The sequence below is a fragment of the Lissotriton helveticus genome, chromosome 3_1, assembly GCF_964261635.1.
Source record: "Lissotriton helveticus chromosome 3_1, aLisHel1.1, whole genome shotgun sequence".
NCBI classification, from domain to species: domain Eukaryota; kingdom Metazoa; phylum Chordata; class Amphibia; order Caudata; family Salamandridae; genus Lissotriton; species Lissotriton helveticus.
Genome location: NC_136061.1, coordinates 1,363,097,387 through 1,363,119,646, shown reverse-complemented (window position 1 = coordinate 1,363,119,646; position 22,260 = coordinate 1,363,097,387). Strand labels below are relative to the sequence as shown.

Below are 22,260 nucleotides of genomic sequence, written 5' to 3'. Positions count from 1 at the left end.
ATTGAAATATTATAACATACAACCAAATATTGTTGAAATGCAAAAGAAATGTAAAAAACGGTACGCGGTGGCCCCATGTTGTAGTTGCGCACCCCATATGACACAAAAGAAAAGAGATTTGATTGGTCAAACATCCTTTCATCGTTAAACTTGCTAGATCCCACCCTCTTTCTACTTCTTCTGGGTGTGGTTACCAACAGTCTGTCTCATTCTAGGACCAGATATTTTGCAAGTGGTTTGGTGTTTTTTACATTTTGACTTTCAAGATTTAAAATGGCTGCATCAAAAAGACCTGCAAGAGAAGGAGGACCAGACCCTGTTTGAGGAAGTGGATGAACCCCTACGGAAGAAGAAATAAAGCATTGTTTGGGAGTTTTTTACAATTCCAGAGGGGACCAAGAAAGTTAATGCACAAAAGGTGACATGCAAGGTATGTCAGAAGGTGCTGTCTTGGGGCTCCAAAAGCAAATATTCCTGCGGCACGTCCTCAATGTACAAACACTTGAGGACGAAGCATAGAAACAGTCTTGCGAGAGCAGAATTGGCTAGACTGAACACTACTGAGGAAGTGCAAGAGACGTAGTCATCTAAAGTAAAACCTGGTGACAAGCTCTAGAGTATTCCACCAACTCTGCCTGATTTTAGAAAAGTTGCACTTTTGTGTCCAAAGTGTGTAACTGTTTTGAGTGGGGGAGCTTGTGCAAACAATGCTGGACAATATAAATAACCATCATTGTTGATTTTGTTTTGTTCCTGCAGTTAGGCACAGTGTTTTGTGCTATTATTTTTGTTTACATTTTCAGTTTTAAAATATAAAAAACTACAAATAGTTTTTAAAAAAACACAAAAAATATAAAATAGTTTTTAAAAAGAAGAAAAAAACAGTTCTTATGAAACCACCTATTATGGTTTGAAAAAGAAAAACTATATGTTGTATGAATACACGAGTTAATAGATAATGTCTGTGTGATTGACTGAGTGCGTATGTAGTGTCTGAGTGACTGGATGAGTAAATGAGTAGAGTTTAAGTGAATGGTTGAGTGCAGGAGTAGTGTCTGAGTGATTGCATGGGTAGTTCAAGAGTGATTATATAAGTGCAGGAGTACTACTTGGGTGATTGGATCAGTGCATGGGTAGTGCCTGGGTGAAATGATGAGTGTATGCATAATGCCTGAGTGAATGGATGAGTACATGAGTAGTGCCTGAGTGAACGTTTGAGTGCAAGAGTAGTGCCTGGGTGATTGCAAGACTGAATTGGTAATGAATGGGTTATTGGATGAGGGCATGGGTAGTGCCTGAGTGAATGGTTGAGTGGAAGAGTAGTGCCTGAGTGATTGCATAAATACATAGGTAGTGCCTGGGTGATTGCATAAATACATATGTAGTGCCTGGGTGATTGCATGAGTGCAAGGCTAATGCCTGGGCCATTGGCTGAGTGCACGGCTAGTGCCTGAGTGAATGGATGAGTGCAATGATAGTGCCTGAGTGATTGCATGAATGCATAGGTAGTGCCTGGGTGTTTGCATGAGTGCATGGGTAGTGCCTAGGTGATTGCATGAATGCAGGGGTAGTGCCTGGCTGATTGGATGAGTGTATTGGTAGTGCTTGAGTGGAAGGATAGGTGCAAAGGTAATACCTGGGTCATTGGATGAGTGCACAGGTAGTGCCTGAGTGAGTTGATGAGAGCATGGGTAGTGCCTGAGTGAATGGTTGAGTGCAAGAGTAGTGCCTGAGTGATTACATGAGTGCATGGGCAATGCCTGGGTGATTGCATAAGTGCAGGGGTACTGCCTGGGTGATTGGATGAGTGCATAAGTAGTGCCTGAGTGACTTTATGAGTGCAAGGGTAATGACTGGTTAATTAGATCAGAGCATGGGTAGTGCCTGATTAAAAGAATGACTGCAAGAGTAATCCCTGGGTCATTGGCTGACTGCATGGGTAGTGCCTGAATGATTGCATAAGTACATGGGTAGGGCATGGGTGATTGCATGAGTGCAGGGGTAGTGCCTCGGTGATTGTATGAGTGCATGGAAAGTACCTGAGGGAAGGTATGAGTGAAACAGTAATCCCTGGGTCAATGGATGAGTGCACGGGTTGTCCTTGAGGAAATGGCTGAGTGCAAGGGTAGTGCCTAAGTAAATGGTTGAGTGCAAAAGTCCTGCCTGAGTGATTGTATGAGTGTACGAGCTGTCAGTATAAATATTAACAGCCAGTCACTCGCTCAATTCACAAGCTCTAATAAGGGCGACCAGTTCAGCTGACTGAGCGGACTTATAGGGAGCTTGTGATGTCTCAACTACAGTATGCAGTGTAGTTAGTGCATATGCCGCGGTGGTGGTGCCATCTGGTATTTTGAAACAAGAGGCATCAACATATAGTTACCCCTGGGAGTCAGATAAGGGAACACCAGTCAGGTCTACATGTCCCTTCGTCTCTTCCTCTGTCCGAAAAAGACAATAATGTATGTCTTTTTCCTCATTCTCAGGAGGGAGGGGTAGTAACGTTGCAGGGTTCAGAATGGCACATCTTTTTATCGTAATATGCGGGGCAAAAAGAGTTAGCTCATAACCGATCAGACGTGCATTAGTCTTATTCAAGAGGGTGTCCACAGAATGAGGCACCATGACTATGAGGTCAGTATCAAGTACGAGCCCAGCCAATTGCCTTATAGAGATGGCCACAGCCGCGACCGCTCTTAGACAGCTCCGGAGGTCTTTGGTGACTGGATCAAGCAAAGCAGAAAAATAGGCACATGACCGATGCTTACCTCCCAAGCCTCGTGTTACAACAGAGAGCGCACAACCAGCTGTCTCGTGTACATACAGCATGAACAGCTGCCTATAATCAGGTGTGCCAAGCACAGGAGCAGAGCAAAGCGCAACCTTTAATCACTCAAAAGACCCCTGACATTCAGGCGTCCAAGGCAGAGGTTCATGCACATCTTTAGTTGTTAATGCAAGCAGACACTTTATTAGTAATGAATAATTAGGGTTCCAATGTCAACAGTAGGAAGTGATGCCAATAAAAGTTTGGACATCCTCTGAGTATTAGGGATAGGCATTTTAACAATGGCGCTAATGCTCTCAGGGGTCAATCTCCTACCCTCCTTCGACAGTAGGTGACCTCCTGTCGACAATATTGAAATTTACTAAGTCCATGTTGAGCCAAATGGAGCAACAACTTAACTGTACTGTCTTTTCATTCCTGTTCAGTGTCAGAAGCTATCGGTATGCCATCCACATACTGGAGCAATACATTACCTGAGGAAAGTGTGAGGGAATACAATTGGGCTTTCAAGGCTTGGCTATATATACTAGGGCTCTCGGTATAGCGCTGAGGAGCACAACAGAATCTAAAGCTTCTGCCAGCTAGTGTAAAACTAAACAAATGACGACTATCAGGATGTATTGGGATACTGAAGAACGCATTTTTGAAATCAATGACTGAGAAGAATTTGGCAGAGGAAGGAATCATTGTTAGAAAGGCAGTAATATCAGGGACCACCAGGAACTGCGCGCAAATCAATTACAAAACGATAAACATCTGGGTGGTCATCTTAGGAGTCTGGAGATGCCTTTTTTAGAATAGGAAGAATGGGACTGTTATACACATTCGCTGCTGTCTCCTCAACTACCCCCGACTCACTCAGATCTCGTATAATGCGTAACAAAGCTCGCTCCCCGCTTGAGGAATTTTATACTGGGGAATACGGTGCAAAATGGCATTGCCCTTAACTTTAATGGAAATTGGGGGCATTTGCAAGTGTCCCACGTCTGTCACCTGTCTCCCAGAAAGTGGGCGGCACAGCCTTAAACTCAGCAGGAAGGGGCACATCTGTGGACAGGCACTGCTTACAATTTATCACAATCGGTCCCATCTTCATGTAGACACCTTCTGGAGAGCAAAGAATTGTTGCATGCAACTTTTTAAATCTAGGGCAATTAAACTTTCTCCGTAATTGGATGTCAATAGAAATTGCAAATCCACAGTAAAAGGACCGTTAGTCAAGGCAAGAGGTTTGGAAATGGGGCTTTCGGGGTACACCAGAAAATCCTACCAAAACATTATTTTGGAAAGACAGAGCTGCCCCGGGGACCAGATACATTCTACCATACCATTACGGCATGGTTCGTTTAAGGCCCTTCATACTGATTTTGTGGACATGTTAAATAGATGCAACAACTATTGATATCTTATAGTTGTAGTTTGTCCTTTTTCTAGATGGACTAAATGAGGATTGTGCGTCCATTGTGATTGTAAGTCAGCTGCTACGTTTTTGATTTGTGAGGTGATTCTCCATTGGGGAATTCCAGATGGGATAAGATCTGACAACGGCACACACATTGTTAATGTACCTTCCACATATCTTACAACAATGTTAGAGACAAAACATAAACTGTCTTCTGGTTATCATCCCCAAAGCAATGCCATCATTGAGCGCCTTAATGGCCTGATGAAGAGTAGGATCAGCAAGCTATGTGCACGTTGCATAAAAAGTGGTTGTATTGCTTACCTTTGGCACTCTTTTCCCTTAGGGACACACCTAGTTCTGATCATCATTTGACACCCCATCAGATAGAGACAGGAAGACCCATGAATGTGCAAATAGCTGCCGCCATAAGTAATGTACAGGGAGAAAGTACAGTGGAAATATTGAATGTTGAAATGCATGTTTATCTTTTTGAATTAACCAAAACTGCAAAGTTCATTTTTAAACAGATAACAAAATGGAAGGAGAAGCGCACCACAGCTGAGGTTGATCTCCCAGTTGAGACACAGTTTTTGTTTGAAATTGTGTTCGGAAATGGAAAGAGGCAAAGTTCGACAGGTATTTCACTGCGACAATGGTAACCCACACTGCACTCAAGGTAGATGGCAAGAAACCTTGGATTCACTTGTCAGAGTCAATTAAACCCAACATCACATCAAAAACCACCAGTGGAATAAGAGGGGGGAAGAAGATTGTGACCATAAAAATACAGTACTCCACCTCTGGACAAATTTCTGCTTTTGAACAATTTTCTGAACCAGCGAGCAGAAAGTTATGTATTATTATTTTATTTTTCCTTTTTTGTCTCTACCACTATCACTTCTACTATTGTTCTTTTATAGAAATGTATATTCTAGCTCTATTAGCTACATCACACATCTATGAAGGGCACTCTCAACTCATATTAATGTATCCAATAGTATCCCTACCGGATTATTAGATAATATGTAGTATCAGCACATGTCAGACATAGGTTCAGAAAGTACTAATGAATCATGTTTCATTTGCTGTTAAATTCATCAATTGAAAAGTAATGGGCCAGCAAGGGATTTCGTTAAGGAATTTGAATAACAGCTGAAAGGGGAGTGAATTTAATTTAAACACCCTCACTTGGTTTGATTTGAGTAGCTGAAATTAGTAATAAAGGACCAATAAATGATATCACCACACTAACAAAGAAAAACAAAGAAAAACTGAGACCAGGTTTTTATATCAAAAGATAGTTATTTTCTTGAGAAAAATATGTTACTGATGTAACAGGGTACAGAATAAAAATTGGGGGTACAGGACAAAATGCATTTTAGATGTACAAGGGAGTTAAAAATATATTCCTATAATACATCTAAAAGAAAAGTCTAAACTGCTACATAAACTAAAGCAATGACTTCAAATCAAACATAAATGAAAGCCAAATGTAATCAGTCAGTAATGTGCAGGATTAGACACAACAGTCGACGTTTCGGTCTTGGGCGAATTAATTTCAAAAGACCATCATCAGGACATGGATTTTTTAAGCATATATTTGTTGACCCTCTGTAAAGAAATGTAACAAAAACAAGATATTATAACCTGGTCAATTATCTCTAAATTGCATACCATAAATATAGACAATTTTATTTACAAACACATGTAAATCAAGAACGCACTGTTCTAGTCAATCATAAAGAAGGATTAATCACAAGGAAACAAATTGGGAGCCAGTGTGGTGGCTCTGACTCAATTATATATGCTATATGTTGAATAGCACTAAAGAGACTCAATCTAACTTGTTTTAAAACAATTCAATGTATCTTACTTACCAAAGATTTTCTCCATCCAAGTTCTGTGTTCATCAAATATTCATATTAGATGGGATAATTTGTCTATTATTTAGACAGGGACTCCAAAATAGGAAATCCTAAAAAATAAAGTCTAATTCAGGGTTTTTGTAAAAATGTTGAAATATGTCGTGGTGAGGCCCAATCACGATCAATTATTTACCTTCGAATGGTATCTCAGGAAGTCAATGATTGAACGTCAATTTTCTTAATTTTTTACTTCCTTTCTTCAAAGTTTGATGCTTCAGTCGCAGTATGGACATACGTCACAATCTATATTGGGACAGGTGGAATTTAACATCAGTGTTTTATTTGAGCTAAAATCACATTGTGCTAATTGTGATTCAATGGATGTGGATTTGCCACATGTCAGCTACACATATTGTGAGCTGAGGATTCACTAATTATCATGTTTACAACACCACCAACCACAAGCCGAAATGTGTCAATGGAAGCGACTTGGTGTGTGATTGGACTATGAGTCACAAAAGGTAGTCTCATGTATACCATCTGTAGTCAACCTGGGACCATGAGTAGGTATATTCTACTAGTACAGCAGGTGTCAGCAGTGTAGTGTATATACGACTGAGTTGTATTTTATTATAAGCGACGTTTTCAAAAGTCATGCATTCAGAAAAACAGCGAAGGAAACGGACATAATCACGTGTAAAAACCACCATATATTAATTGGTTGACCAGATTTAGGCAATATAAGTGCAAGTAGGACAGCCGTCTAAACTTGCATTTAATAGGTGCACGAGGTCGACTTAAGTTTAATGTACAAACATTTTAAAAAGGTCGTGTATTTAAACAAAATTATACAAATTTGGAAGTAGTGAAAGGCTATCATTACCAGAAAACGAGCTAAATCATGCAAAACATCCGTCATGTGTATTTATACAAGCCAGATTAACGCAGCATTGGTATACGCGGGATTAGGATCAGTGCTTACAAGACCGTAAGGACAGGCCAACTGCCTCAGAGTTACGATCACACCAACGGGCACTTACTTCTTGAGATACAAAAAAGCTAAAGCTTGGTCCACCTCCGCAGCGCAACAGTCTCAAATACCGGAATAGTTGGGAATGGGACCCTGACTGTTTACGCTATTTAAGATGCAAAAATCCGCGTCATCGGTTATCGCGAGATCACGCCATGTAGCAGGAGGGCAATACAGTTTTTTTTAAATAAACTGCGGCGGCCATCTTTGAAAGCGAAATTTAGGTCAAAAGGTGTACAATTTGTTGACACAATGTGGCTTATTGTCGGTCAATGGGAGCATCTATTGCTTTAGGATTGAAAATGATAACATCACGTGAAGGAAAAATGTTATTGCCTCATTTACAAAACATTGCGGATATATTCAAATTTTTCAACGTTATTACATTAATTGTCATAGCAGTTGCATTATACGATGGAACAGAATAATATCTACCACAGTATTGCAATCTCCATTGTTTGTCAAACATATTAGAACATTTAGTAAACAGGCAATACTCACTGACAAATATCCTGAATTGAAAGCATAACAATTACATGTTAATCCTGTCGCGGTGCGCGCACAATCTTTGCCACATAAGTGAGCTGAGTTGAGTGATCAAAACACTATGGCTAACGAAGCAGACAAATTTGTCTGCAAATATTGTCAGCTTCATTTTGTTGAATACTGTCAGAAAATATTGTCAGCTTCATTATGTTGAATACTGATGACCCCAATTCCACAAGATGTATTCACTATGCTATGTTGAATACTGATGACCCAACTTGACAAAATGTATTCACTAGCATTGAATCAGGAATGAAAGGATAACAAAGATAATATAAAGACATAGGTGAGTACAGGGTTAGGCTAGGCATGCAATTGTATGCCACTCAGTAGATGAATTCATTCCTTGTTTTACACTATCTGCAGTTTCAATCCATCGATTCTCTTTTAGGGTCAAGATTCTTTCCACACTTTTGTGTCTGATTGTGGGTTTGACTACCTCAATCACCCACCATGTTATTTCCTTTTCAGAGTGTTTGGATCGGAGGAAGTGCTCCACAAGTGGTGCATTTTCCACTTTACAGCAAATCTGAGACTGATGTTGAAGGATTCTCTGTTTCACCATTTGGGTGGTTTTGCCAACGTAGATTAAATTACATGGACAGCGGATACAATACACAACGTTGGTGGCTCTACAGTTGGAGAAATGTTTGATTGGAAATTTCTTTCCATTGATTTCAAACACTTTGATGTTAATGGTTGTGTGACATGCAATGCAATTATTACATTTGTAGTGACCTAGTACAGGTGTTATTTGTCTCATGTTGTCAACAACATTCGGATCTTGTCGATCGTAAGCATGGACCAACCGATCGCGTAAATTCGGGCCACGTTTGAAAGAAAATAAAGGCAGTTCTTTTAATTTAGGAAGTTCTTCCAGTAAGGGCCAGTGTTTGGAAACAATCTTTTTTACTTGTTGACTAGTGGTGCCAAAAGTTGTCACACACACAAGAGGGGCCTCTGTCTTTCTTGATTTTGTTTCCAATAAAGAGTCACGATTATTATACCAGGCTTGTTTCAAGGAATTTTCAAGAAGCCTGTTGGGATAACCTCTTTCTGATAATTTATTTTTTAAGATCTTGGCCTCATCAGACATCAGCACGTTTTGTACAGTTTCTTCGCAACCGAAGAAACTGACCAAACGGAAGCCCCTCGTGAAGTGCTTTAGGATGATGGCTATTAAATTTCAGCGACTTTTCAGACACTCACCCCCAATCATAGATCTGGGTTGAATCAGTACTGGGCTGGGAGGAGTCAAGATGGCGGGCTGAAGCCGCCAGGTGAAGGCAGCAACATGGAGCTGCTCCGCCGCTACGCGGAAACGACATGCTGAGAACTGCTTTATTGGGCTGAGATCGATAGCCACTGAAGTGAGAAGGAAGCGTTGGGTTTACCGGAGCTATTGCCAAAACCGCCACCGAAAACTTGTTTGAAGAAACGGGGCTTTACTTTGCGGCAAGACCTAATGCTGCTGACTGTACTTCGCCAGAGCAGAGGATTTCTGCGGTCTTGGACACTTGCCAGGGTTTGTTCCACTCGAACGCCGAGGAGGCTGTTCAGCGGGGCGGGTCTCGGATCCTGCTCACCTGACTCGCAGCTGTGCGCACACCAGACGCTGCACTCTGTGTATCAATCGCCGGTCAGCCCGGAGCTGCTCTCGGCGCCGATGTCATCGAGGCAGACACGTTCCATAAGAACTCGGAAAGTTGGAAAATCGGCGAAACAAGAAATTTCAGGTACGATGGCAGCGCCAGAGTCAGGCGGCTCTAAAACGTCATTAGTAGAACGCTCTGCAAAGTTAAAAGCAAATATAGGCATTGATAATGTTGGCAAAAGCTTATACAAAGACAAAGCAGATAAGCAAAAACACTTTGATACGTTAGACGAAGATACTAGCAGAGTACTTAAAACAACGCTTGTGCTTGATGAGAGGGGAGGAACCACTATAACTGGACAAAAGGTGCCCACTGTGTCTGAGGCAGAGGCTAATGAGCAGGGAAATGTAAACACAATTACAGCTAACAGCGCTAATGATGCTCAGATGGCAGCTGCTACAACAGAGAAAGTGGAAAATAAGAACAGAAACAAAGGCTCTGATAAACTTACTAAAGTGAATAAAGTGGTACTCTCTCTAGAAAGACATTCAAATGTGGAAGATGTAACAGCAGACGAAACTCAAAGCGGCAAGGCGATGATATGTGAGAAGGAGACGCTTGCGGAGTGCATCAACCGGAAAAAAACACAGGACAATATGCCAAAAAAAGGCGGGGCTATAGTGGAATTTAGCACTAAGCCCAACTATCAAACGGACGAGTGTATATTGGTTGGAAAAAAAGTAGGAGATGGCTCTCTCCAAGACAACATCGAGCTAGCAGATGAGGGCTCCAACCCTGAATACGAAGAAATTTCTGTTGAAGAAGAAACAGATGGAACTCCTAACAATAAATCTAATTTTGGCAAAGCAACTGGATCAAGGAAAACTAAAACGAAGGTTAAAAATAAAAAAAATATAGCTCGCAAACCAAGTACTAAAGAACCGTCCGGAAATAAGAAAAGTCGCTTAATAGATGATAGTCCATTCAGAAGATGGATTGAAGCTAAGGGTGGAGTAAAAAACATGGCTTTAAGACTATCTGGCGCAAGTCCCGAAGAGGAATTAAGTCTTCAGGGAAGAAACAAATTACTTATAACGGAGTCTATAAAGAAGCCAACATTTGCGAATAATGACTTGATAACTCCCCCAAGTAAAGCTAACGCAAGCATTGAAAACAGAGATGTTGTTTCCTTGACGATTACTTCTAATGATAATATTGAATCAGATGAATCTGTGAATATCAATCCACATGATATAGTTTCCAACTCTAAAACGTTAGGAGAAGACCCAGCTTGTCCACCATTAAATTTAACACCAGCTTAAGCAATTTTAGTGGATAGTTCAGTAGAACAATATGACATTGCAAACAACGAGACTGAGGAAACAGGTAGGAGCACTGCTCCCTTGGATGTCAATAAGTCGCCTGCAACGATAACTCAAATAGCCCTTTTAAATCAAACACCACTTCAAGGACATGTACCGACACAGAACACAGCATCATTACCAGACCTCTCAGAAACTATATCAACTACTATATCTATGGAGTTAATTATGCAAACTCTTCTTTCACAAAGAACGGAAAGCCAACAACAATACTTACAATTAAGAGAAGACAATACTAAAATACAAGTTTTTATGAGAGAAATTTGTCAAAATCTTGGAGGGGTCACAAAAGAAATAGAAGACTTAAAACAACGTATAGTAGAAGTAGAAGAAGGTGCAAGTAAATCAGAACTAACTGTAAAACAGAACTGGGTCCTGGAGAAAACAGAAACGCCGTCTTCCGAGTCCGTTAAAGCAAGAGAGTGTCCCACTGGCGAGAGATCCTTCCCTCCTTTTCACCTGGGGCTGCTAGGGGCGGGGCGGTCAGGGAGAGCGGGGCCAGGTGACACGGCCAGAGACACCGGGACTCCTGGGAAAGCGAGTCCCGGGTCGCGCTCGCAGCCCTGCCGCCTCACCGTCTCACAGAGCCCCACAGGAGCAGCTGGGCGTCAAATCCACCGGAGAGTCAGGCAGGTGAGCAGCGAAGCGGGACCCGCGCAGCGGGTACCGCGAGTTGTGGGTGGTGGGTCCTGGAGAAAACAGAAACGCCGTCTTCCGAGTCCGTTAAAGCAAGAGAGTGTCCCACTGGCGAGAGATCCTTCCCTCCTTTTCACCTGGGGCTGCTAGGGGCGGGGCGGTCAGGGAGAGCGGGGCCAGGTGACACGGCCAGAGACACCGGGACTCCTGGGAAAGTGAGTCCCGGGTCGCGCTCGCAGCCCTGCCGCCTCACCGTCTCACAGAGCCCCACAGGAGCAGCTGGGCGTCAAATCCACCGGAGAGTCAGGCAGGTGAGCAGCGAAGCGGGACCCGCGCAGCGGGTACCGCGAGTTGTGGGTGGTGGGTCCTGGAGAAAACAGAAACGCCGTCTTCCGAGTCCGTTAAAGCAAGAGAGTGTCCCCCAATATCAGTTTTTGATTGCATCGTGGCTTCAGCAAGCTGTTGTTCAACTTGTAATATGTTAGAGGTAATTCTCTTACTAGCTCGACGGTTCTCGGCGTTTGATGTCAATATATATTGCTGGGCAAACCCCCTGATGCTACATTTACAAGTGTCCCATACTGTATTTATATTAGCAGTATTAATGTTAAGTGATATAAACTCTTTTATATGTTCTTTCAATGATGTTATGAACCCGGCTTCAGCCAGTAAGTATCTTGGGAATGTAAAATTTCGTGTTTCTTTCTTTTGATCTCTTATTTCAAACTCGAGTAGCAGCGGGTTGTGGTCTGATGTAATTTTTGGGCATAATTCCAATCCACAATGATCTGCTATTTGATCTGATGCCCATACCATGTCTATTCTAGAGCAGGATCTATGTGGCGCTGAGTAGTAAGTGTGGCCTGCTATTAAAGGAAATTTGGAACGCCATTTATTTTTCAAGTTGTTTAATCTTGCCAGTTCTAATATTGCTGATCTGACTTTGCGCATCCTATTTGGGGTACCTTGCCCTGTAGAGTCTATTTTATAATTAATAACACAATTAAAGTCGCCTGTAATTATGCGTTCTCCCTCCCATTCTAGTAACTCTCTACTTAATTGTTCAAACACTTTGGGATCATCGATGTTGGGTCCATATACCACACAGAATAAAAACTTTTTGTTATCACATTGTATCTGGGCAATTGCCCATCTACCCCGAGCATCTGAAGCTGTTTTAATTGTTTCAAACAAGGTTCTTTTTTGTTTTAAAATAGCAACCCCTCGAATTGAAGCATTTAATGTAGAGCAAACGACCAATTGGTAACCCATCTGAGAAAGCAGTTTTCTTTCCTGATACCTGATATGAGTTTCTGAGAGTAGCACAAAATCTGGTTTGTACATTTTAATCTCTTCTTGTACTAATCTCCTCTTTATTTTACTATTTAGACCATCTATATTCCAACTTAATAATCTTAATTTAAGCATTTTAATATCTTATAATTTCTCCTGTGTAATTAGTTTCCCTCTGTTTGTAAATTTTATTATGCAGATATTTTCTGTTGTTCTTTAAAACAAATTCATTTCTTGCAATAAACTTTTTCCCCCTTTTTATCCCCCACCCTTTCACACCCCCTCCCTTGTCGTCACCCCACCACCACCCTTGCACCCTCACGTCCCTACGGGGGGAGCACCCCTCTATCTCTTGCTGCCGCTGTGAGGGCAGCACCGTGAGGGAGCATACATGGAGGTTACCCCTACCGCTTTCTAAGTATATCTATGTTTGATCAAAGCAAACTCAAAAAGAAAAAAAAAAAGAAATAAGAAAGGGCGAGAATTATCAAATCATTATATCAACAGAGCAGAGTCAAAAATCTATCTAAGTATTAGTTCATTTGTCCTTTTTTTTCTAGAGTAATTTTTTCTAGCACCTGGACTGCCTCTTCAGGTTCTGTGAAAAATAAAGCTTGACCATTTAGTATGACCTTGAGACGAGCAGGTTCTTGAAGATAAGCCATGCACCCTGTATCTTTAAAGGAATCAATCATTTTGCGAAGTTCCCATCGTCTATCCATTGTGCCCTTACTTAGATCTGACTTCACAATAAAAGTCAAATTATCAATAGTTACAGGGTTATTGGGTCTGGCCTTGAGTGAAACTGCTTGTCTCAATAGAAAATTCCCGAAGTAAATCAAAAATGGTCTAGGGAATTTATTATTTTTGTTTTTTTGAAACAAGGGCAGTCTATGCACTCTCTGGAGTTGGGAATCCCAGTCCCAGTCAGATAGGTCGCTAAAAGCTCTTTGGAATAATTTCACCATAAAAGATCTCGGGTCGGCCCCCTCCATGCCTTCAGGGATTCCAAAAAGTCTAAGGTTTTGTCTTCGTGCATGATTCTCCAAATCCTCTACTTTGGCTTCCAGTTTAGAAACCCGTGTGTGCCCTCTGTGGCCCTCCGTGGCCTGCAGTGCCTGGCCTGGACGCACCCTTATTAGTCTCTTGTACCATTGGTTCGTATTGATTGTTATAGTTGCCTTTTTGATTGAAACTAGTGGGGTCACTTCTCTTTTGAGCAGTTTGTTTGCTCCCCTTGCCCTTATAGTTATCTTTGGACCATCTGTTGTGATATTTTATTATAGTTTGTTTCCTTTTCTTGCCTCCCAGAGATGTCTACTCGCAAAACTAGGAGCCAGAGAGCTGGAAACGATAAAACTAAAAAAGTAATTGGCACCCTAGATAATTTTATTTCTCGCACACACTCTCTGATAGATGAGGGCATTTCTATCATGGAAAGGAGAGTATCATTGGATCTTGCCCACGCAAAAAGATCCTCATTGGGCAACATTGCATTGGTGCATTCCCCGCCGCCAGGTTTGATAAACCCTGTTGTTACTTTAGCTGGGAATTCCATTAATGATTCTACTCCTATTACCAGTCAACCACTAATTTCTACCAATGCCCCTGTTATGAGCATACTACCCTCTAATATTCCCCATGTTCCCATGATAGCTAATCATGATGCCACTGACCCCCCCACTACGGTTGGGTCAGATATTATTACATTAACTTCAACTGATGTGACTCCAACAGATCCCCCCATGGACAATCCCGCCATTACTTCGCAAGGGGCTATGGGTTCCAACTCCGGGGGGGACAATATAGATGTGACGATAGCAAATGATGTGACTCTTCAGGCACTCTCTGTTCAAACTGAGTCTGACCTCTTAGATTCTACCCCCCATTTGCTAACTTTAGGGGTTCCGGATGACACAATACCTGATAGCAGTTTGGCCAGTCTTCTGGATGAGAGCGGAAGCAATGACTCTCTATCTAATTCAGGAGACGGGCTTGACTCCTTAATGGAATCTATGTCTAGTTTGCTAAAATCTTTGCTCTCACCCCTGGAGAATAGGCTTACCAACATAGAACAACAATTGGCTACTATTCTCGCGCTACAAGACCCTAGGCTGACTACCCCTGGCCCCTCTATTTCAGTGGTTTCACCGCCTGTTATTAACACTGGGATTAATGTCACAAATCCACCCACGGGGAGTGCTCCAGCACCCGCAATTACCCTCCCAGCTCCTTCCCTGACAGCAACCATAACAGTGAATAAAACCAAATCCTCCACTACAGGTCCAAGTGCAGTAAATAGAAAGGCAGCCACTAAAAAGACCCCTGATAACCCAGTCCCTACTATTCCACAGTCCCAGTCTAGAAGAACCACATTGCGGCGCAACATTAATTTACCGCCAGACGCTTGTCCGTATGTGGTTGTTCTGACAGGGATTCCTGAGCTGCCAATATCCACTTCTGAGCCGTTTTGGGCGATTAAAAATAAAATATGCCACTGGCTTGACAAAAACTACCCTCCACCACCCGGCCTAAACAAGAACATACTTATGGTGGAACGGGCTCCTTGGGTAGGTGGGAAGAAGAAAAGTATAAAGGGCGATTGTATTGTCATCACGTTTGAGGACCCACGAATTGTAGAATTTATATGCTCAACTCCTCCCTGTGATAGTAAGTCAGTGGTAGCAGCCAAACCCCTGTCTTTTTTTTATATGCAGGAGGGCCATGAGGATGCTAGATGGAGTTGGATGAGGCCAACTAGGAAAGGCTTGGGTAGAGGTGGTATACACCAGAATCCACAACAATGGGGAATGCCTGCAGAGGAAGGATGGAACTTAGTCCATAGGAGGAGGGCGCACCAGTGGAAGGGGGATTTACACTTCAAGGGAGAAGGGTGGGGCCCACAGCTTAATTACCCCTTATTTCCCTGTCACAACCGATTTGGTGGGTTGGAAGAAGTGGACTGACCATCACCCCAGTGCATTGAAGATGGCGGGGGTGGTGGGGTTCTTTCCAATGTAGATGGTGGTTCCATCGTTCCTATTATGGAAGAAGTACCGGATCAGTGTAGTACTATTCCAGAGCCTTTGTTAAGGGATGCTGACACTCAGGCCGCCATGGATACACCTATGTTGTCCCCTTCCCTTGTTAAAATCTTGTCCTGGAACATAGCCGGCCTCAAGAAAAACCTGCCTGACCCGGAATGGAACAACTTTGTAGATGATTTCCATATTTGCATGTTCCAAGAAACCTGGTGTATAGAGCCACAACACAAACAGGGCTATTCTACGTTTTTTGTCCCAGCAACACAGCTTGGGAGGGGGCGCCCATCGGGAGGATTACTCATTTGGATTAGGATAGATTTGAATTGTAAAATCACTGTGAATTATGTCCCTTGTAATGATATTCTACATATAACTGTTAAAAGGCAGACTGCCAGGAAGGCTTTTGAACTTTTCTGTATTTATGCAAGGGGGCTCCCAGGGGGCCAATTGTCTCCAACACTGGAGTTGCTAGACAACACGCTCTCTGCCCTCCCCTCTAAATCTTCAGTATTAGTGGGAGGTGATTTTAATTGTACATTCGAGCCTCTCGATGAGGATGAATTTTTGGGCTGCTATAATAAGCCAGGAAACCAGTTAATTCCATCCCTATCTCTGGACCCAATTCAGAAATGGTCGGCTCGATCCATACAGCTGAATGCTCTGGTGTTTGCACATGAACTATGTGCCTTAAATGGCCGCACCACATCTGATCGTATGGGCGCTATGACCTTCAATCGATTAGGTTCTCCGTCACGGATTGACTACATCCTTTTGGATGTAGGGTCATGGGTTAACCTGGTTGATATGGAGGTCAGACAGAGGATTGATAGCGACCATAATCCCCTTTGCATGGGTATGTTCTGGGGAGACAACAGTGGTGAGGAGGTTCACAATGGGCTGGTTACTAAAGAACTTGTCCCCTCTAACTGTAATCGCAGGATTAAATGGAATGTGGTTAGGTGCAATGAGGGGACACTTGAGAATATTAGGGTTCTAGTTCTGGATGCCTCATCTGCCTTGGCCCCAGTAAATCAAATTGCACTTCAGCTTCAGGGGTCGGTGCTGGCAACTAAGTATAAAGACTTAATAGGGGAGATCAGCATGTTCTTCTCGAAAAAAACAAAGGGTTGTCATTTGTCTAAATGCATGGAAAAAAAGGGGAACCCCTGGTATACTGCCTCCTGTAGAGAGAAAAGGAAAGCAATTTCACTAGCTATTAAAAATAAGGATGCCCCAGCTGCTAGATTAGCTAGAAATGAGTACCGCACTAGTATTATGAAAGCCAAAAAAGATTGGGAAGAGGAACACTGGCAGGCTCTAAAAGAAGCGGCTCATGGAAAAAATGTTACTACATTTTGGAAATTGATTAACGTTATGAATAGACGAGGCGCTGAGCCCATACCAAACCATATTACTGAGTCCCAGTGGTATTCCCACTTCTCAAATTTATATGGCGTGGGCTCCCTAGAAGCTCCGCCAGTATCCCCTACACTAGGTACTGATTGTATGGTCCATGGGAACGATGGCTCTACTGATGTACTGTTTTCGCCCCGTGAGGTACAAGAGGCAATCCTTAAAATTAAACCGGGTAAGGCACCTGGCCCGGATGGAATACCGGGTGATTTATTGATGTCTAATCCACCGGTTTGGGCTGATTTTATTGTAAATGTTTTGAATCTTATTCATTTAGGCCATCAGGTACCGGACTCTTGGAAGGGTGCTGAAGTTGTTACCGTTTTTAAAAAGGGCGAGAGAGAAGACCCTGCCAACTACAGACCAATTAGTTTAATTGATGTTATTCAAAAAGTAGTTGGCAGGGTAATTGTAAATAGGATTGAGGGTTGGCTTATGGAAGGAAATATTCTGTCCCACTTTCAGGCCGGATTCAGAAACAATGTTGGGGCCATTGACCAAGTCTTCAGATTCTGTGCAGTTTTCTGGAAAACAGTGTCATTAGCCAGAGGGAGCCTCTACCTGGCTTTTATTGACCTTAAAACTGCTTTTGATGTAATACCCCGTGTTAAACTTTGGAATGTCCTACTGGACATGGGTTTCCCATCCTATCTGCTAAATCTTATCATCAAACTCCATGAGGGTACATATGCAAAGATACGCTGGGGGGTTCAGGGGCAACTCACTAAGAGTATACCTGTTAATAGAGGGGTGCGGCAGGGGTGTGTGATGGCCCCTACCTTATTTTCCCTCTTTATAAATGGGGTTGTGAAGCATCTGCAAGATACACCGGCCGATGCCCCCATTATGGCGGGGGAGAAAATACCATCCCTCCTCTTTGCCGACGACACCCTCCTCTTATCAAAAACCCCCACAGGTCTCCAAACTCTTCTTGACCAGTTTAGTGTTTTTTGTCTGGAACGGGGACTGACAATAAACACGACCAAGACCAAATTAATGGTCATGACCGCTAAGAGGAAGTATAGGAATATCCACGTTACCTTGAATGGATCTCCTTTAGAGGTGGTTGATGAGTTTGACTATCTTGGCGTTAGGATTAATAACCATTTAAAATGGGAATCCCATATATGTAAAATGATTTTAAATCTTAAAAGGGTCTCCGGCACTATTTTAAAAAACCAACGCCTCTCTATAAGTAGGCCAGTTGCCCCTGCCTTATCAGTTTACGAGGGGAAAGCAATTGCCTCAGCTGTTTATGGCTCGGAACTGTGGGGCAATGAGAATACCAATGACCTTGTCCGATCAGAGAACAAGTTTATGAGGGACTTGGTGTCGCTCCCATCCTCTACCCCACTTAAACCTTTATTCTTAGACCTGGGAAGAAAGTCTATTCGGGATATCCTCCAACTTCGTCCCCTCTTATATTGGGTTCGCTTGAGGAGGACCCCCGAATTAGCTAATTATGCCCTTGTGTTAGATGAAATATTAAAATTAAACACCTCAGGCAAAATCAGATGGATAAATGCATTAAAAAAGCTTGTAGCAAGTGTGGGTTTAAGCGACGCTTGGGTATCCCAATCACCTCCACCAAAACAAGTGGTGAAAAAATTATATTGGGATTGGATAGAGACCAAGGCGCTACAGAACCCAAACTGGGGTCATCTGACTGAGACCTTTTTGACCCATAAATGCACCCTAAAACTGGAATTGTTTTTGGATTTCATCCAGGTTCCTCGGGAGAGGACTCTATACCTTAAACTTAGACATGGAACACTCCCCCTCAAAACTTTTACATCTAGATGGAACAATAGGAGGGAAGAGGATAAAATGTGTCCAGGGTGTACAAACCCCGAGGAATCATTAGGCCACTTTCTCTTTGCCTGTAAGGCATATATCGTACCTAGGAAGAAATGGTTAAAACCAGTTCTAAAGATTCTTGGGGTTAGAGATTACAAATCAGCTTTGCGTATTCTTATTTCTGACACCTCTTCCATGGTTACTATTTGTGGGGTTGCAAAGTTCTTATCATGTGCCTGGATCATTAGGACAAAGATTTTAAAAAATGCTTATCAAGTCAATTTTTCCACATAATTCTTAGATGCTTTTTTTAAAAATAATGAACTGTTTTGTAATTATGTTTGTAATGAACTGTTTTTATAATTTTATAATTATGTATGTATTTCATGTTTGTACTTTTTATGATACATGTGTCGAATAAAAGTATAATGACTTGACTTGATATTGACGAGATTAGAATAAAGCTAGCTGAATTACAATCCTGTATCAAAAAAACGTTAAGAGAAAGATATAGCGCAAAAATGCATAAATATAAACTAGCTCAATATGAAGGTGGCGATCGCATAGGCAATGTACTTGCATATAAGACAGCGGATAAAAAAGCTAGAACCAAAATCAAGGCAATAATAGGGCTAGATCAAGGCGTTTATGAACAAGCAGACCAAATCTTAAATCAGTTCGCTAACTATTACCAAAATCTATACACCCCAGATAATATACCCTCCAAAAACACAATAATACAATACCTCAATAAATATTTATCAACACAAAGGAACCTAAACACCGAAGTTTCTCAACAACTAAACTCAAAGATAACATTAACTGAAATAAAATTAGCAATTGCTGCTTTACCGCTAGGAAAAGCAGTTGGAGAGGACTGTCTACCTTTGGAAATATATAAAACTTGTGCTCAAGAATTGTTACCACTCTTGGAAGAAGTGATTAATTCAATACTCACATCTAAGAAAGCACCATTATCTTGGAAAATAGCTAAAATAGGTTTTTTCCTAAAAAAAGGCAAACTCGAAAAAGAGTGTGTCTCGTACCGGCCAATCTCTTTGCTCAACTCCGATGTTAAGATTTTTTCTAAAATCCTAGCTAATCGTCTCGTTCCCATCATGCCAGATATGGTTAATCTACAACAACATGGATTTGTGACGGGGAGAGACACCACTGCCCATGTAAATATGGCAATCACAGCTTTCGCTGTTGCCGAGACTACTCACACCCCACTCGGTATGATCATGTTAGATGCGGAAAAGGCATTTGACCGAGTGGGGTGGGAATACCTGTGGGAAGTGTTAAAGAAAATGGGTATCTCCGGACCATTCCTGGATAGGGTTTGCTCATTATAGGATAACCCGTTGGCCAAGACTAGTTATGGGGGAAAAGACTCAGCTAACTTCAAGATAGGAAGAGGAACAAGGCAAGGCTGCCCTCTCTCCCCATTACTTTTTGCTCTATCCCTTGAACCTTTTTTAAATGCGCTAATGGAACAGGCTAATATCACTCCAGTATACCACGGCGAAAAGAGCCTCAAACTAACAGCTTTTGCTGATGATATTGCGATTTATACAACAGACATAAACAATGCAATACCTGAGATAATTGAAGAAGCGACAAAATTCGGTAATGTATCTGGTTACAAATTAAATGTGAGCAAAACACAGATTATTGCTAACTATCTTCCAGAAGAACCTATATTTGATATATGTCAAAATGCTACTTATTTAGGAATTAAATTAACCGCCAATGTTGAGAACATATTAAGTATGAATTATGAATCTTTATTAAAAGAAACTGCTTTAACTTTCAAAAAGTGGCATAAGATACCACTTAGCTTAATAGGGCGACTTAACTTGATAAAAATGAAGATATTACCTAAAATACTTTATCTATTTAGGGCTATACCTCTACAACCTAACAAACTTTTTTTTTTAAAACTAAAAGGCATATGTAGCAGCTTCTTATGGGGATTTAAGAAAGCTCGTAGGGCTATAAAGCTTCTGGAACTACCAATAGCAAAAGGCGGTCTTACATTTCCTGATTTCAATTTGTACTTTTTAGCAACCTTTTTTCGTCGAATAAGAAGTTTAATGAAAAACGAAAGTCCTCTATTTTTCCATCATTACATGCTAGGGCCAGATAGTAATCAATTCTTGTTTCGCGTACATGATCCGAACTACTTCAAACGAGTTAAATTCAAGACGGCCAAACATATTAAAAAAATATGGGATCAAATTCTGTCTATTGACAAAAGTTCATTCTTTAACACACTGGGAGACCTTTACGGTTCAAAAGGAATTTTAGATTTTGAAAGATTGAAATTAACAAATGGTCTAACAAACGATATGTACTTTAAATACATGCAAATAAGAGACTTTTTCTTTTGTAAAATGAGAATAATAGAAATAACCCAATCTGATTTACTAGCTTGTCTATATTCAGACAAACCAAAATCATTAATAAGCTTGGGTTATCAACATTTAGCTAACGGCAAGTGTGATGATACTGTCAAAATTGCAACCAAATGGTCTGGTAGACTTAATATGGATATCAACCCTATACAGATTACAGCGGCATTATCCCATATAAATACTATAGTACACTCTTCCAATCTTAGATTACAACTTTATAGAACAATCACACAACTTTACTATACCCCGCAAAGAATATCTGCCTGGACTCAGGGGAACTCAGCAATTGATAAAACTAAATGTCCAAAATGTGATCTGTATGCAGCAGGATTAGAACACATGCTGTTTTCTTGTCCTAAATTATCTATATATTGGAAAGGAATAATGGAGGTCTTAAAACGTAAACAAATCACAACTCCGGCGCTTTCTGCACACTTCGTCCTTTTAGACATCCAAGAAATCAATTGCTTGAATAAGGACCTCCTATCTATACTCTTTGCATGTGCTAGATTAGTGATAGCTAGAACATGGATATCTAAGGATCCCCCTAATGTTTCAGAATGGTGCGCTTTGGTCAGCGAAATAAGAATCATGGAACTTACATTAGCAAAGCATAGAGGTCCAAAAGCCTTTAAAAAAAGGAAAAGATTTGGAAACACTTTTTCGAACTTTAAAAAAAATGGAATTTTTTATCTGTGACTATCTACTATTATTTTGGCACAATATATAATTATTTAAAAATGTACTGTACAGTTTTCCCTCTTGTTTTCTTTTTCTTTAGTTGCTCTTTTAGATAGCTAAAGATATACTTTATGATAATACTTTGTCATACCATTGATATGTGAACTGATGTGTACTTTTTTTCTTGCAATAATAAATATACTTTAAAAAAAAAAAAAGAAAGTAATCAGCACGTTTTGTACAGTTTCTTCGCAACAGAAGAAACTGACCAAACGGAAGCCCCTCGTGAAGCGCTTTAGGATGATGGCTATTAAATTTCAGAAGGGTGTTTCTTGCAGTTGGTTTTGTGTACAAAGTCGTGTACAAAG

The 22,260-nt window shown here is 41.3% G+C and overlaps 1 long non-coding RNA gene across 1 annotated transcript; it reads right to left on the bottom strand.

The window, feature by feature from the left end:
* Positions 1–5,475: 5,475 nt before the first annotated feature.
* On the bottom strand, positions 5,476–6,666 carry LOC144823469 (uncharacterized). The gene is made up of 2 exons (XR_013608802.1): positions 6,071–6,666; positions 5,476–5,804 (listed from the first exon to the last, which is right to left on the bottom strand). It is a non-coding gene; the product is annotated as an uncharacterized LOC144823469 (long non-coding RNA).
* Between the last annotated feature and the right edge of the window lie 15,594 nt (positions 6,667–22,260).